Source organism: Triticum aestivum, chromosome 2D (assembly GCF_018294505.1).
Source record: "Triticum aestivum cultivar Chinese Spring chromosome 2D, IWGSC CS RefSeq v2.1, whole genome shotgun sequence".
Lineage (NCBI taxonomy): Eukaryota > Viridiplantae > Streptophyta > Magnoliopsida > Poales > Poaceae > Triticum > Triticum aestivum.
In genome coordinates, this window is record NC_057799.1 from 444,064,955 (window position 1) to 444,076,066 (window position 11,112).

The window sequence follows — 11,112 nt, forward strand, 5'->3', positions numbered from 1 at the left end:
TTTCGTCCATATGATTGAGCTTTGTCATCTCTATTGGTGTTGTGCTACTGTTTAGATACTGTCATCAAAAAGTGGTATTGTCCTTGAGTAGTGCTTCATCTATGTTGTTTTAAATATTTCCTTTCCTTTTTTTCGAGCAAACAGGGATGCTAGCATTTAGTTATCCTCTTGTCTTTGCACAACAAGATCATCCTCCTCTGAAGAAGAATATGGAGTACATGAAGTGACTAGTTCCGATTATGCCAGGATGAAGGAGCCCTGTCTATCTTCTCATCAGAAGCAGCAGTTGAAGGATGGTTACATTACCCCCCACAAGACCAAACTAACTTCAGCTCAGAAGGACTGACAAATCTCCATTTTCTTGCTGTGATGCGCGAGTACAATGTTGTTCTAGGATTCTTTCCGATGAGATCCATTTTTCTAAAAGTGTGCTCTACATGGACCATGTAGGTGCCTGTTTAAACTGCCAATTCATAGTACAGTTTGCTTTAAACTAATCATTTTTTGTATTTGTGCAAACAGGGGTGCTCAGCTTGATTTCAATGGGAACTGCACAAAATGTTCATGAATACATAGAATCATTCATTTCCACCACAAGAAAAGAGGTGCCAATAAGTTCAAGGCGTTGCAACATATAAGGGCGAAATCATACAAGCTACGCGTGAATTTAATTGATTTTGGTGGAACTGCACAAAAAGAACAGCTGGTTTATTTAGCACGAGGTGTCATGTCAATGTCCGAACTGATGGCAAACCCTGCCCATTCCACAATCGTAGGCATTTGATATTTTGGAATGGGAAAACCTTGTCAAATTTTGCTCATTGATTTTAGCAAGAAGACATGCGTTTGATATTTTCGAATGGGACGCCCTTTGCTGTCAGCAACGTCGATCCATTTTTTCTTTATTCTTTAGTTGTGAAGTAAATATTGGCTCTGACATGTGAATCGCTGAGATGCATAATCATCGATTGTTTTGAATGTTCTCTGTGAATTGCCAGGCATGTGTGTTTGATTTCAATGTACAGGAACGCTACAAAGCTGCTCAAACTCTTTCTACTCCTTCTGTTCCTTTTTACTTCGCACATTGTGGAAGTGCATAATTTTTTCTATAAGATTGGTCAAAGTAGAGATACTTTGAGTACAGACAAAACTTGTATGCAGACTAGAAAGGACCGGAGGGAGTACATGTGAAACTGCTGCAAACGAGGTGATCACCCTGGGAATAATGCTAGTACATATTGTTTTGCATGTTCATCCAATGCCAGTGATACAAGAATTCCAACTAATCGAAATAAATTCATTCATACACGGTCGGATTTCATATAAACATGCCGGATTTCATTACATCTCATACATATAATTAATTAACCGAAGCTACCCACCTGTGTCCGGCTGAGCCGCACAGAAGCTCCAGTGAGTTAACTGCAGGTGGAGTTGCGTAACTGACATGTGGCCTAGATGCCTGTTGGGCCCACGTGTCAATCAGCCAACTGCACCAGCAGTTAAGTAGAAGCAGCGTCCTTCTCCAACATAGCTCTCCGACTCCACGTCGCTGCCAAGAAGCTAACCGGCCATCAGTGGTCAACCCGCCTAGCTTGTCATAGCGATTAGGGCAACTAGGAGCCCAATGATTAGGATCCCCACATGACAAACACCTTTCTTCTTGTCATTCTTCTTCTTGAAGTTCGTGTGTTGCACAGCCTTGTTCTTCCCATCAAACTTTGCTTTACCATCAAACTTGCCCTTGTTCTTGAACTTGTGGGGCTGGAAGTTCTTCTTCTATACCAGATTGGCACTAGATCCTCCCTCAATCCTCGAGCACGTCCGGTAGCATACAACTGAAGTGCTCAAGTTCTCTAGCAACTGACTGTATCTCATGAGCTTGCTCAACCACGGAGCGCTCTTCAATCATCCTGTAATCATAGAATTGCTCCATGATGTACAGCTTAGTGCCAGCAACCGGAGGGTAGCAGCGGTGGCCTTACGTGGACCCGAGCGTTGGCGACCTACCGTGTTCTACTCTTCGTCGTTTTCTGTGTGGCGCGGCCTCATTGGCAGCGGGGCAGGGCCTCGGCGGAGCCGGCGATGTCCTCTGTCTCGTTGCCGATGGGTGGCACCTCGGTGGGCGGGGGAAATGCTCCCTCTCGTTGCCGGCAGGGTGGGGCCTCGGCGGAGCCGGCGGTGTCCTTTGCCTCGTTGTTGGCGCCGCGGGGCCTCGACGGAGCAGGGCCTCGTCGACGCCAGCAGAGCAGGGACTCGTCGGAGCCGGCATTGTCCTCTGCCTCGTCCTCGATCTCACCAAACAGCGACTTGCCCGCTTCATGGCCCTCTTTGTTGGCGGCCGCAGCCTCCGCCACCGGCATGCGGTACCGCCAGCGCTCGAGGCGGCCCTCGCGGGCAGAGCGGTACGAGTCGAGCAGCGCCTGCTGCTCCGCCCACTCCGCGGCGATCTGCTCCTCCGCCTGCAGGTGCTCCTAGAGGAGATGGTGGTTGTAGGCGGCGTCGGCCTGCGCCTCCCGGAACTGCTCCTCACGCTTCTGCCTCACTGTGTCCATATATTGGGCACGGGCCTCGGGGATGGTCATGGTGCAGTGCACCGGCGAGGATGGCGGAGAGGAGGGGGTTGGCGCCGGATCGTCGACTACCATGTTCTTCATTGGGACGTCGTCGTCCTCCGGCTGCCTGCCGGCCAGCCAGTCGTCAGCAATGGCTGCCATCTCCTAATGGTCCGTCGTCCGCCCGTCCCGAAGAGCGCTGGAGCGCGAGGAAGCCATGGTGGGCAGTAGTGGTGTGGACAGGAGAATAGGAACGGATGTGGATGACTGCGGCTATGGCCGGCGCAGCAGTTTATATAGCAATGGTGGGCGGCGGAGGGACGGACGTGTGGCACCGGAGTAGCCGCCTCGGCAACCGCGTATCATTAATGTGGGCGGCAGAAGGACGGACGGACGGCAGTTGTGTCGTTTGAAGGCGGAGCAATCGCATGCACCGGGAAGCGGGGCGGGCGGCGCTGATCGTTTCAGGCGGAAAGCGCGCGCGGGCGAGGGAGGCGGTCTGGGTGGGCCAGGGCAGTCAGACTTGTGCTTGGCAGCGGGTCGGTCCAGCAGCCGGACATGCTGGCTCGCCAGCTACCTCGCCGAGCTGGGCGACAACAATCAGACGATGGACGTAGCTTCCGACCAGGAGCCGGCGCCACTGTCCAAGCCGGTTCATGCCGTGTTCACCATAGAGCAGGTGCAGCCGCACTTCGACGCCCTAATGGCGGAAGAGCTACCAGCGCAGGAGGACCTGTGTTGCAGCCTCCGTCTCCTCAACGAGCACCGGTGAACAAGCGAACGACAATGCCATCGCGGACATGTGGCCCTATGATCCTGGCTTCCCGAATGAGCAGCGGACGCTGTATCAGACCATCCGTAGGGCCCGCGAGGCCCTCTCCGTCGTCCTTCGAGTTGTTGCGCTCGCCGTGGCGCCGCCGTCTCATGTTGTCAACATGGTCAACGGACATGAGGATGAGGAGATGACTTTACTTGGAGAGGATGACAGTGTGGACCCACCAGGGCTATAGCCGCACGTACGCAAGTGCCTCCTTATTAGTATATAAAACTATATATTTTTTTGCTTCCTCCTGGTTTCCTGACATCACGGTCCCACACCATTGTCAACCTATGTAGTCAATAAACGAGAGAATTGCACAAGAAGCAGCCGACAGCTGGGACCAAGTAGCTCGAGCAGTATTTATGTTTTTGAGGTGTGAGCACTGCAGAGTTTTTCTTGAGTGATGTTTAGCCCAGATATTATTTTTTCTCCTCTGAACATCAACGAAAACATCACTGCAGCTATTAACAGGGCGGGCTGTGGCCCGTCTAGCCGAGGCCAGATATCCAGCCCAGATATTAATTTTTTTCAAGCTGAAAATGGCTAGCCCAGCTATACTTTTTTTAGGAATACCCAGGCAAGGTCAAGTTGTTATTCTGTGCCCCACTGGGCTGCAAATCTTTCCTAGGAGGGATGCATTAGCCTTAACAAGAAAATGGGCTTTAAGAAATAATAAATGGGATGTAATTACAAAAACTGGGCAGTAACTATAAAAAATGCACCAAACACATAATTACTTTATAAAATATTATTTTTGGATATTGAAAATTTTAACTTCATTAATTGTTGCGAGTGCAATGTTTCGTTGGATTTTTGCGTAATATAAATTTATATTGAAATTGTATTTAATCTGACTAGAAATTTCAGGATAAAAATATTTCGGATCCCATCAAAATGTGGGAAATTTTATTGAATTCTGTTTTGAACGGTTGGTTGAAATGGGTTGTACTTTTAACAAACTGTAAATGGGCTGTAGTATATTCCATTAGAATTCAAAAATTTGCTGCACATTCTTACAAATCTCAAATGGGCTATAAGTTCTCTGCCACACACTTGTGGCCTTACTAAGTTGACGCGTCCCCTAAAAAAAGAGTTGATGCGTATGCAAGGCTTTGTCAACTTATAGTCAACACACGGTTCTAGCAGCAGTGGCCGTTGGATGTCCATCCAACGGATGCCGTGCTTCTTCTTCAATCTCGGATATTCTAGCTTCATCCACCCAAAAAATGATTCCTCCCCCTGACATCTGGGGCGCACCGTTTCGGAAGCTGACCTGTGGGCCTACTAAGTTGACGCGTACCAAGGGCTTTGTCAACCTAGTCAATATAAACGATTCTAGCTGCAGTGACCGTACGATGTCCATCCAACGGCCGTCGTGCTTCTTCAACCTCTGGTCTTCTTGCTCCAGCCGCCCAAAGCAGCGCCTGTCGTGCCGCCTGCTCTTGCCTCCCGTGGCCGGCTGTGCTGCCGTGGAGGCCTCATCGCCCCCTACTACTCCCATCGCTGGCCAGGCCATCCCTCCACTCACCCACACCCCCTGTTATTCTGCGGCGGCGGCAGCCTCACACCGCAGCCGAACCAGTGAACCCTCGTACTCCTCTCCGCATGGGTATTCACTGCCGCGTCTTCCCCGGCTCCACGTCGTCCCCTTCCTAGGCCTCGCAGTCGTCCACCGCCGTGATGCTCTCGGCGCGGCGTGGTCAATGACCGACTTCCATCGGAAGAGTACTGTACGTGGAGAGGCTGACAGTTGGGTCCACGGCCGCAGCAAGGAAGTGCCTCCTTATTACGCGCAAAATAATTATTCCTCCACCTGACACGGGGACCCACCGGACGGGCCATCGTATTTCGCGAAAAAAGTTTCCCCTGACTGCTGGGACCCGCCAGCTACATCTTCGCACACGAGGTTGTGCGTCCGGGCAAAAAAAAACGATTCGCCCCCCTGACTGCTGGGACCCACCAGCTACATCTTTGCACGCAAGGAAGTGCCTGACAGTCGGGACCCACCTGGTCGAAGCGTACGTAGTTTTGTCATTCTGGTCGCGAATGTGTACGTACATACTGGTCGATGTAGAGGCGCGCACATGTCGTAGTAGAGGCGCGCACGTAGCATGTACACGTACGTACGACGGCCAGGGTGCAAGAAAGTAAATACGGCCACGTACGTACATACGGGCGGGGTCTCGAACGCCTACTCGCGCGTACGTACGGCCAGGGCTCGTGTACATGGCTGGATCGGAACGAAGAAACAGCGTCATCGTCGTGTTCATGGGGAGCCAACCGGCTGGGTCGGAACAGAATGCGTCGTCGTGTTCATCGGGAGGGCTTGGACGGAACAGCCGATGGAAAGGAGGCCTGGCGTACCGCAGAATGGAGGAAACGGCCTTGTGTTCGACCGGCCACGGTCGAAACGGGATCCTGTTCATCGGGAGGGATCTGGCGTACCGCAAAACGGAGGAAATGGACCTCCTGCGGTCGAAACGGGGGTCCTGTTGATCGGGAGGGGTGTGGCGTACCACAAAACAGAGGAAACGGACTTGTGTTGGAGTGCTACGGTCGAAACGGGGGTCCTGTTCATTGGGAGGGGTGTGGCGTACCGCAAAACAGGACTCCACGGGATACTGTTCATCTCCACTGTCGACCCCCTCCAGCCTTCACAGGCTACTGTTCATCCATCGTCGACCTCCTCCAGCCTCCACCTGCGATTGTTCATCCACGGGCTCCTGTTCATCCAGCCTCCACCGCACGCTACTCCACCGGCTACTGTTCAACCAGCCCTCTCCACGGGCTCCTGTTCAACAACCCCTCCACGGCTACTGTTCATCCAGCCCTCCATCGTCTACTATTCATCCAGCCCTCCACGGGGTGGTCCTGTTCATCCAGCCCTCCACGGGGTCCTGTTCATCCAGCCCCAACGGCTCGATCGATCGGGGTCCTGTTCATCCAGAGGCAACACCACGGGGTCCTGTTCATCCACCCCCACCGGGAACTGTTCATCCAAACCCCCCAGCAACGCTCACTATTCATCCGGAGGTAGCATCGATCGGCTTCACCTAGCAGCAGTAGCGAAGGAATCGCTCGATCGGGTTCAGTTAACAGCCATCGATTGATCGCTCGGGTTCAGTAACGCGTAGCCTGTAGTGCAATCGCTCGGGTTCAGTTAGAGCCCAATGCCTCGCTCGGGTTCAATTAGAGCCCAACGCCTCGCACCCATGCGCGTGCGTGTACGAGAGAAACGCGCATCGCTCAGCCCCGACCACACCCACCATAACCGGGAACACCCCGATATTTTCCTCGCCCTCGCTTCTACCAGGGTTTTTTCCGTCATGGACGGCCCAAAGAATGTCATGCAGCTGCGTCTCCGGCCCGCCCAGGGCGAAAAGCCCATTTTCTGTCATGATTTTTTGTCATAGAAGTAGGAGCCCATCACATCTATGATGATACCGGGTTTTGTCACAATTATCGTCATAGAAGTGTCATAAGTATGACAGAAAAAAATTTCGTTCGGCCCAAAATGTCACGGATGTGTCTTTTTTTTGGTAGTGAATGGTTCCTTGACTAAAGGTGGGAACAAATATTTCATGACGTTGATTGATGATTCCACTAGATTGTGATATGTGTATTTGTTAAATACTAAGGATGAGGCTCCACACTACTTCAAAATCTATAACGCAGAAGTTGGAAGTGGTAGTGCCACCAGTGATGTAGAACATTTTATCTGCCAATGTTTGACCTGTCTGGCCGTAAACGGGACTGGTTTCAATGTTTCGGCAAATGTTTGAACCAAATTGCTTACACGAAGAATCGATCGATTTTTATTTATTTGTTCACATTCTCATAATGTTTTAGTTGTACAGTAACTATTGGCTCTGATCTGTGAGTCACTTAGATGTGTAGGCATCTTTGTTGTACTTATTATTTGAATCTTATGGGCTGGTTGTGAATCTTGCAAGCTGGGAAACACGGCATGATGATGCAAAGGACAGCAACCATAACAAGCTGTACAAACTTGGTAGTATTATAATTGTGAAAGTGCGTAAATGAGCTGATCGTGTGCGTCCTGATAATAATAATTCTAATTGTTTTGCATGTTGGTCCTGTTGCACTGATAGAATGAGTCAATGCTTTGCTTGTTTTAAGAAAAAAATTGAAGTAAAGCGAATAAAATTTAAGTAAAGTTACCCGCTCGTGAATAGACGTGTGGCCAGAATAGGTTTCTCGGTTTCCAGGCCGGTTTAATGGAGGCGTTTGAATGTGTCGAGGAGGCGTGTTCTTAAGGGTGTATAGTGGGCGAGGGAGGAGGGGTAGTATAACTTTTGCCACCTGTACCCACTCTGTTTACTTGCGATTGCAGTTCCCAAGAGTTGAAAAAGTAACTACTGCCGCCGATACCCACTACGTTCACTGGCGATTGCAGTTCCCCAAGATTGGAAAAATGAACTGCTGCTACCGCCGCCCGCCAATACCCCACTACACACTGATCTCCAGTGTAAATAAGGAGCCCTCCACTCTCCATATCTCCCCATCGTCTTCATCTTCCCCTGCCCCCAATCCCCAAAAAATGAGAACCACCACATCAACTCTGCGTGAGAAGAGACTCCAATGGCGATCCGAGGGGTGAGCCTGCTGGATATGGACTTCAGCAAGGAGTTCACCTTTGAGTTCGCCATTCAGACCCATGGCAGCACCAAGTTGAATGTGATGTACACCAATGATCTGGACTCGGTGAAGCTTTGCCTCGCCAAGTTCAAGCAATACCTACAAGAGGAGAAGCACAATGTTGCAGGACTAGACCTTGTGCCCATCATCCATCTCCTAGCAGGGACCAGCGGATCGCCGTCGCCCAGGTATGCTTGCAGGACGAGGTTCTCATCTACCATTACTGTAGGTCCATCAGAGGTTCTAGAGCATTCGCACATTTCATCAGCACCGCTGACTGCACCTTCGCTACGATGGCGAGCAGGAAGTACGCCACTGTGCTTTACAATTCATCCATCTGGTGCAAAAAGCTCGTCGACATCCAGAAGCAATACAAGATCATCGGCAACGGGCAAGAGAAGGACTCCGTGGTTGACCTCACCGCGGCCATCATCGATGCCTGCTCTGCCAACATGAAAGAAACATATGGATACGATAGACCTGAACACATGGGAGGTACCTCTGAATCTAGCCTACATCACCTACGCGGGCAAGGACGCATACGCATGCTACGTGCTACGATATGTACATGCGGATCTTGGACATGAGGGTGTGTCAGCCTCCTGTAACCGAGGAGTACACAGACAACCGCAACGTCATGATCAAGCATGCCAGGAAGATCTAGATGGTGTACTTTGTCTGTTTAAGCACCTTTATCATCTGTGTGTTTCATGCATTATCCCATGTATCGTAATTATCTGTTTTATCCGAAATATTTTGTCTAAGAACCCATTAACCTATTTGCCTTTTATTTTTTGAGTGGCTATTTGCTTATGTATGTAGCTAGTTCACTGGACTGTTGTGTTTCCTTTTTTAAAGGTCCAGTAGGTATCAACTGGGCCGTGGCTGGCAAACGCATGTTTCTTTTCTAAGGACATCTGCGGCCCACAACATGATTATGGGGATCCAGCAGGTGTATCATTTTTTTCCAGTGCAGTTTTTCCTTTCTGCTATGACGGCGCCTCGGAGGGCCATCCTAGCCTATAGCGGCGCCTCGGCGACCCATCCTTGCCTATGGACGCCAGATCATTCCTTGCCTCCCCCGCATCTCGTTTTATTCTCCGGCGCCGCTAGCTCAACCGGCCCACCCTACAAACGAATAAGTCAACCCTCATATTTCCCTCTGCCTGGGTGTTCCCCGGATCCGGTTGGTTTCGGTCCGGGGTCTCGACGTCGTCCTCCACCTTGGTGCTCTCGCCGCGGCGCAGCCATCTATCGTTTTCAACATGGTCAACAAACTAGAGGAATCGAGAGATGACTGTACATGGAGAGGCTGACAGTCGGGCCCACCAGGTCCATGGCCTAGGTTTTGTTGTTTAACATGCACAACCCATCATACAGACACAGTTGATCCACCAGGTTCCAATATTAATTTTTAGGTCCAACAAGTATCAAGTGGCCTCTGGGCCTCCCAGCCTATCTTTTTTTATAACATCAACAGCCCAACTTATGTTTCTTTTTTTAAGACAACGCATAACTCAGTTCTATTTTTCTATAAGAAAGCCAAAGTGAACCTATGTTTTCGCTTCTATAATACTCCCCCCGTCCCATAATATAAGACATTTTTCCAGGCTATGTTAGTTCGTAAAAACGTCTTAAATTATTGGACGGAGGGAGTAGTATATATATTTATATTTATATTTTATTTTATTTTATTACACACACACACATATATATATATAACCTAAGGTTCCCGTTTGACCTGTCCTTCGTCCAACCTTTGTATAGACCTTACCACTTCCTTTATTTTTCTTTTTTATTAATCCTATCTCTGTTTTTTCTCTCACTTTATTTTTTGAGGTAATCTGATTTTTCTCTTACTAGTTTTCCCTAGAACCAACTCAATTGTCCCATGTCTAGCATAAAAGATAATAATACCCCACGTCTTATTAACTCATCAAATTAAGATGATTTTTTATTTCGTAAATGATAAGTTCTTACAAAATAATAATAATAATAATAATTGTTTAATAATAAGCTTGCAAGTTAATTCCTGGAGAACATAAGCTTGCTAAGATTTTTACTGACCAATGTAGTAATAGACGTGCAATCACGTGTTTATGTTTTTATAACATTTCTCCGTCCAGCCCAACATGATAACCCATCAAAGCAAATCCGTGTATTTCAATTTTTTTGCAAGTGGGATGCAAATTCTAACATAACATATAAATGGGTTGCATAGACGCTACATTATTATTTCACACAGCCCACTTACGTGGCTTGAAACTGCGTTGGTATTTCCCCAAAGAGGAAGGGATGATGCAGCACAACTACGTAAGTATCTCTACTCCTAATGGAGCAGTTGGTAGTCTCCGTTCCGGGTTTATTTTCGTCCCACCATTTTCGTCCGGTTTTTTTCGTCCTCACTCCCACCTCTGACTTATCCACCAGAAACCGAAAAAACCTCCTCCTAAGGCCCCAACCCGCACCCATCCACGTACCAAAAAATAGACCTACGAAGGTTAACCAACAAAAAAAGACCTACCGGGATTAACCAGCGAAAAAAAAACCTAATGGAGGAGTTGGTAGTCCGGTACGGTTTATTTTCAACACTTTCCTAATGACAAAAGATCACGGATCTAACTTTCCTAGCTTAGCCAAATCAACGAATCTCTTTCATAAATGCAATTTGCTTTAGGAAACAAATAATAGATTCTTTCCTACCTTAGCCAAATCAACGGATCTCTTCCATTAATGGAATTTGCTTTAGGAAACAAATAATAGATTCTTTCCTACCTTAACCAAATCAGTGAATTTCTCTCATTAATGCAATTTGCTTTAGGAAATAAATAATAGATTTTCAGGAAACAAATAATGGATTTAATACGGTTTATTTTCAACACTTTCCTAATGACAAAAGATCACGGATCTAACTTTCCTAGCTTAGCCAAATCAACGAATCTCTTTCATAAATGCAATTTGCTTTAGGAAACAAATGATAGATTCTTTCCTACCTTAGCCAAATCAACGGATCTCTTCCACAAATGCAATTTGCTTTAGGAAACAAATAATAGATTCTTTCCTACCTTAACCAAATCA